The sequence below is a fragment of the Anguilla rostrata genome, chromosome 10, assembly GCF_018555375.3.
Source record: "Anguilla rostrata isolate EN2019 chromosome 10, ASM1855537v3, whole genome shotgun sequence".
NCBI lineage: Eukaryota > Metazoa > Chordata > Actinopteri > Anguilliformes > Anguillidae > Anguilla > Anguilla rostrata.
This window is the reverse complement of record NC_057942.1, coordinates 1,587,501-1,595,000: the sequence shown is the minus strand read 5'-3', so window position 1 is coordinate 1,595,000 and position 7,500 is coordinate 1,587,501. Positions and strand designations below refer to the sequence as shown.

The 7,500-nt window shown below is 49.9% G+C and overlaps 1 protein-coding gene across 1 annotated transcript in view; it reads right to left on the bottom strand.

Annotated features, from left to right (window-relative positions):
• LOC135264612 (tetratricopeptide repeat protein 28-like) overlaps nucleotides 1-7,500 on the bottom strand; it is a 197,304-nt gene that overhangs the window by 70,603 nt on the left and 119,201 nt on the right.

Genomic DNA, 7,500 nt, shown 5'->3' with positions numbered 1-7,500 from the left:
ATCTCCCAAATACACCTGTCCACTAAATAACCACCCAAAGAATCTCCCAAATACACCTGTCCACTAAATAACCACCCAAAGAATCTCCCAAATACACCTGTCCACTAAATAACCACCCAAAGAATCTCCCAAATACACCTGTCCACTAAATAACCACCCAAAGAATCTCCCAAATACACCTGTCCACTAAATAACCACCCAAAGAATCTCCCAAATACACCTGTCCACTAAATAACCACCCAAAGAATCTCCCAAATACACCTGTCCACTAAATAACCACCCAAAGAATCTCCCAAATACACCTGTCCACTAAATAACCACCCAAAGAATCTCCCAAATACACCTGTCCACTAAATAACCACCCAAAGAATCTCCCAAATACACCTGTCCACTAAATAACCACCCAAAGAATCTCCCAAATACACCTGTCCACTAAATAACCACCCAAAGAATCTCCCAAATACACCTGTCCACTAAATAACCACCCAAAGAATCTCCCAAATACACCTGTCCACTAAATAACCACCCAAAGAATCTCCCAAATACACCTGTCCACTAAATAACCACCCAAAGAATCTCCCAAATACACCTGTCCACTAAATAACCACCCAAAGAATCTCCCAAATACACCTGTCCACTAAATAACCACCCAAAGAATCTCCCAAATACACCTGTCCACTAAATAACCACCCAAAGAATCTCCCAAATACACCTGTCCACTAAATAACCACCCAAAGAATCTCCCAAATACACCTGTCCACTAAATAACCACCCAAAGAATCTCCCAAATACACCTGTCCACTAAATAACCACCCAAAGAATCTCCCAAATACACCTGTCCACTAAATAACCACCCAAAGAATCTCCCAAATACACCTGTCCACTAAATAACCACCCAAAGAATCTCCCAAATACACCTGTCCACTAAATAACCACCCAAAGAATCTCCCAAATATACCTGTCCACTAAATAACCACCCAAAGAATCTCCCAAATACACCTGTCCACTAAATAACCACCCAAAGAATCTCCCAAATACACCTGTCCACTAAATAACCACCCAAAGAATCTCCCAAATACACCTGTCCACTAAATAACCACCCAAAGAATCTCCCAAATACACCTGTCCACTAAATAACCACCCAAAGAATCTCCCAAATACACCTGTCCACTAAATAACCACCCAAAGAATCTCCCAAATACACCTGTCCACTAAATAACCACCCAAAGAATCTCCCAAATACACCTGTCCACTAAATAACCACCCAAAGAATCTCCCAAATACACCTGTCCACTAAATAACCACCCAAAGAATCTCCCAAATACACCTGTCCACTAAATAACCACCCAAAGAATCTCCCAAATACACCTGTCCACTAAATAACCACCCAAAGAATCTCCCAAATACACCTGTCCACTAAATAACCACCCAAAGAATCTCCCAAATACACCTGTCCACTAAATAACCACCCAAAGAATCTCCCAAATACACCTGTCCACTAAATAACCACCCAAAGAATCTCCCAAATACACCTGTCCACTAAATAACCACCCAAAGAATCTCCCAAATACACCTGTCCACTAAATAACCACCCAAAGAATCTCCCAAATACACCTGTCCACTAAATAACCACCCAAAGAATCTCCCAAATATACCTGTCCACTAAATAACCACCCAAAGAATCTCCCAAATACACCTGTCCACTAAATAACCACCCAAAGAATCTCCCAAATACACCTGTCCACTAAATAACCACCCAAAGAATCTCCCAAATACACCTGTCCACTAATAACCACCCAAAGAATCTCCCAAATACACCTGTCCACTAAATAACCACCCAAAGAATCTCCCAAATACACCTGTCCACTAAATAACCACCCAAAGAATCTCCCAAATACACCTGTCCACTAAATAACCACCCAAAGAATCTCCCAAATACACCTGTCCGCCACCCAACCCCACAAAGACTCCCCTGAATTCAGTGTTGCACTTTCAATTAGCCAAGACGCGGAACCCAAGAGATGGAGAAGATAAAAATTTTTGAGGAGAAGACAACAAAGACTTTTGTTTGTTTGTTTAAGGAACTCGCTCTCTGTCTATCAGCGAATAAAATTTCGGGGGAATGCAAAATGGCCGATCTCCCTTCGTCCAGCAATCCCCCGCTTCCCCGTCCGACCTGTGACAACGACCCTTCACCACAGCTGGATAACTGCCATTTCAGACACTCGTAATTATTCAGTTTTCATAAGCTCCAGAAGATATAAGCTGCCACCTTGGTTGCACAGGTGATTAGTAAATGGTTTTTTAATGTTATGACTTTCCAGCAGTAAAGCATATGCCTCAAACGGTAATAACGCTGTTGGTTTCACTTGAAGGCCAATCAGGAAGGCCGATTAAATCAAGCACGCAGATCTCCAGTTTGGCACTAATTGGTATCTATGATAATAGATGCATGGGGGAAAATGAGTTAAAAATGACTTGAGATTACAGATTTGACACGTGGGGGGGGGGGGACTTTGTTTTCAACAGAGCTGAATAATGATGATTTTTAAAAATAAAAAAACCACTTCCTTTGTTCTTAGCTGTCCTCTGAGAGTCTGCCAATCACAGACCTCGTCCCATAATGCATTTCTGCACAGGGGCTATGAAGCACCAGGCCAGGTGGACCCAAATCCCCGGTGTGATGTCAGCACAGTGGTACAGAAGTACAGAGGTTAGGGGCCTGAGCTTTAAACCAGATGGTAAACAGGTTGAATCAGCCTGGTGTCAAATTGCTGCCACACCCTTAAGACAAGTGATTTAACAGAGAGCAGGTGTGTGTGTGTGTGTGTGTGTGTGTGTTAGTTGGGGTATTTATGGACTTCACATTTCTGCCCCCCCCCCCCCCCCCCCCAAACCAGTGCTAGGAAAATGCACTTAGAGGCATAGCTCACTTTATGGAGTTCTGTTTTTTTTTTTTTTTAAATGTTATTTCAGTTTTTACTGCATGTTTCAATTGGACCAGACCGGCTTTTGTGGGCGATGAATGATATTCAATAAAATAAATCAGTTCATTTGTTTAGCCTCCGGAAAAATAACATCGCTTTTACGAGTTGCTTCGGAGCGTATTTTCTTTAATGGATAGATTCATACAGCAGGCGCTGTAAAAACCAGCAGACTGGCCGAAACTTCTCTTAAGTTTCCAAAATATCCTATATCACACGTAAAAACTGGCCCAATCAAAAGCAAACAGTAAAACCGAAACAGTGTTTGTGGAAAGACTCTGGAAAGGCGTGTCGTTTTACGGCGTGAGGAGGAGGAGCTGGCTGCGGCGTGGGGCCGAGTCTGTTTTTTTTTTTTTTTGTGAGCACGTTAGCGTGTTAGCACGTTAGCGCACACCGCTCAGTCCTGCAGTGGACCTCTCAAAGGAAAGGAAACTCTGGTGATGACCTCACTGGCTCGGAAGCTGTCTGCCTATTGTCTCTCTTTTTTTTGAAACTCACTTGCTCTCTCTCTCTCCCTCTCTCTCTCTCCCTCTGATACAGTGCAGATGGTTGGTAACCATGCTGAAGAGTGAAGCTGAGGGGTGTAGTGGAAGACAGAGGCCTCCAAAAACACCCCCGCCCCCCCCGCCCCTCCCCCGCGACCCTGCAGGCGACATAACCGCCATCTTGCCCCGGCGCGGGGTCTTGGGCTGCAGCACGTGAGCGAACATCACGGCTTCCTTCGCCAGAACATCATTAAAAACGACTTCATTAACGAACCACCGGCCCCATGGTACGCCCTCAAGACTTTGTGTAGCTCCACCCCCTAATCTCCCCACCAAATTATTTATAAACTCCATCTGTACCCCCCCATCACCCCCACATGCCACCCCCCCCACCCCACCCACCGCCCCACCTCACCCTCCACCCATCACCCACCCACCCCCCGCCCATCACCCCACATGCCACCCCCTGCCCCCCCCACCCCCCACATGCACCCCCCCCACCCCCCCTCGCCCCCCAGCTCTACTCATGCGCAAAGCAGACAAACAGGAGCGGGTGCGAAAGCATCAAAGGAACGTGGCGAAGCGCCGAGACAGCGTTTCCCCCGGCGACGACCCCTCTCGCGGGTGACCTCCGCGCGTGAACCTGGGGTGCTAGCGTCGCGCTGAGAGAGAGACAGGCGGCCGCGCGCGGTAATCAGGCCGCGCCGCGCGCGGGAATCAGGCCGTGTCGCCGGGGGGGGCCGCGGCACACCGGGCCAGGTGGCGGGAAGCAAACTACGCCATTAGGGCCAGTGGACGGAGCCAGGGCCAGTGGGCGGAGCCAACATGCGTGAAATGGTGCAAACAGCTGGCTTCAGTTGTTTTGCGGCTCAACTGAATTAAAAAAACAGCTCAAGGCAAATCAGACATGCAACCATTAGCATTTTATCTGTGCCTGGTTACTGTAATCTTATCAAATGGATCTTTTTTTTTGTTTAATGTATTTGTTCCTTGTTTTATTGTCAGGAGTTCCGTGTTCGTGTTGCGATTTGTATTTTTTTATGCTTTTCCCTGCCTGGGGATGAGGAAGGTTAGCCGTGGGGCTAACGCTGATGCATCGGCTGCAATGGCCTCAAGCTCCTGTTTAATAAAATAACAGAGCACAAACAAAGAAGAAGAAGAGGAGAGAGAGACTGTGGAGGACAGACAGCTTTCCAGGGGAGGTGAGTTTGGGGGGGGGGGGATACCGATGGGGAGTGGGGGGGGGGGGTTTGGGTGACATCACCAGGGAGGGATGGATTGGGGGGGAGGTCAATTAATCGTGTGTGCCTGCAAGCTCACGAGCCCCGCATCGATGACTTTCATTAAGCCCCACCATCTGGAAGGCCAATTACAGCCTCATGCTAATTATACAGCGGCTCCAGGGCCCCTCCCTCCACAGCCCCCCCCCCCCCCGAATCTCTCTGACGCAGCGCACAGACTGCAGGCTAAAGCTGCTGCATGCCACGCTGTCCTCTGCACAAACACCTCACACACACAAACACGGCTTTGCACGTAAAACACATCTGTCTCAGCAGGCAAGCTCTGCAAAATGTGTGTGTCTGCAGGTAAGCTCCATAAAACAGGTGCATCTTCACAGGTAAGCTCCATAAAACAGGTGCATCTTCACAGGTAAGCTCCATAAAACAGGTGCATCTTCACAGGTAAGCTCCATAAAACAGGTGCATCTTCACAGGTAAGCTCCATAAAACAGGTGCATCTTCACAGGTAAGCTCCATAAAACAGGTGCATCTTCGCAGGTAAGCTCCATAAAACAGGTGCATCTTTGCAGGTAAGCTCCATAAAACAGGTGCATCTTGCAGGTAAGCTCCATAAAACAGGTGCATCTTTGCAGGTAAGTCGAAACAGGTGTATCTCACAGGTAAGCTCATAAAACATGCATGCCTCCACCTTTCCTCAGGTAGATTCTCTAAAACAGGTGCACCTCCACAGGTAAGCTCTACTGCAGGCCACCCACCTGAGTGAGCGCTGAATAAGCCTTCCTGGCTCAGTCACCGTTTGAGCTCCCGCTCGCTAACCCCAGATGCTAACTCCAGATGCTAACTCCAGATGCTAACCCCAGATGCTAACTCCAGATGCTAACCCCAGATGCTAACCCCAGATGCTAACTCCAGATGCTAACTCCAGATGCTAACCCCAGATGCTAACTCCAGATGCTAACCCCAGATGCTACTCACCCCAGATGCTAACCCCAGATGCTAACTCCAGATGTAACCCAGATGCTAACCCCAGATGCTAACCCCAGATGCTAACTCCAGATGCTAACTCCAGATGCTAACCCCAGATGCTAACTCCAGATGCTAACCCCAGATGCTAACCCCAGATGCTAACCCCAGATGCTACCTCAGTGCTGCGCGATGCTCTTCTGGAGAAAGGCGGGTGTTTTGGCGCTTGCTGTGCGGACTGAGGCGGCTGCACGCTATTCGTGCTGCACAATCCGGGAAAGGACCACTGTTCAGACGGGTCAGAACCTCCAGAACCGCTGGCTGTGTTCTGCGTTCAGTGTCTGAGCCCCCCGGGACAGAAAGCCTGGGGGGGGCGGGGAGGGGGGGGAAACTGCGAGCCTCAGCAGATCCAGGAGGCTGATTCTGCTCTCGATTCCGATTGGCTGTTTCAAGGGCAGCATTCATGAGCTGTTTGTTTGCTCGACAGGCCCGTTTGAATGTGTCACCTTATCTTCAGGAAGACAAACAAATCCGAGAGCGGGGAGATGGGGCGGGGGGGGGGTGAGGGGGGGCCAGGGGGGGCCAGGGGGAGAGAGGAAGCCTTATTTTACGGTATCTGATGGGAACTTTGCCACCCTGAACACCTGTCACACAGAACAATCACAGTAGAGGTCAGAGGGAGAACACCAAGGTCTTGATCCAGCTCTCTCTTTCTCTTTCTCTCTCACTCCATCTCTTTACCTCCCCCACCTCTCCATCTTTCTCTCTCTCATTCCATCTCACTCAACTCAACCCCCCTCCCCCCCCCCCCCCCTCTCTCTCTGTACATGGTTAATACGCGAGGCATCAGGGAATTTCTCGTGTTGTTTTTGGGCACTGGGATATCTGCTTCAGTGCTTATCCACACCCACACGCTGCAGAGCACATCTCCTCTATCTGTGCGAGAGCGGTTAAATATAGCTCTGAGTAAGGACATAATTACACACGGCGGTCTGGAAACAGAGACAGGCCGCCATCTCTCCCTCCCTCCCCGCCAGGCCCCTCTTTCCTCCATCCTCCTCTCCTGTCGTCCTCCAGCCCCCCGTTCCTCTCCCTCTTCTCCTCCTCCCCACCTCTCCCTCTCTCCCTCCATCGCAGGGGGAAATAAACGCTGCGCTGACACCGCCGTCTCTCTCCGAGCCCCGCCCACAGAAGGGGCCCCCGGTGCCCCGGGGGGGATATTAATCCCCGGCATCGCCGTGACGACGGCCGGCTCATAGAGTTTGACGGATAGCGCCAGAGATTTTTCCCGCCTCCGCTCGGAATGCGGGGGAAACACAAGATGTTCATTTCTTTTCTTCTTTCTCTGCTTTTTTCTCTCTCCACCAGATAAGAGTCTGTCTCAGCCATTCAGGGAGCCACACCCAGCACCCAATACCACACCCGGTACTACGCCCAACACCACACCCAGCGGCACACCCAACACCACACCCAGTGCCAGGCCCAACACCACACCCAGCGGCACACCCAACACCACACCTGGTGCCACACCCAACACCACACCCAGCGGTACACCCAACACCACACCCACTAAACCACCATAACCCAACATCCAATACCACACCAGGTACCATGCCCAACACTGCACCTGGTTCCACACCCAACACTGCACCTGGTGCCACACCAAATACCACACCAGGTGCCATGCCCAACACTGCACCTGGTGCACACCCAATATCACACCTAGTGCCACGGCCAGCACCATGCTCAAACGTCGGTTCCAGAAGTTTCCATCAGCAACCCCCCCAACCTGGGCATCGTATGCACAACACTCTCTCTCCGCAGAGG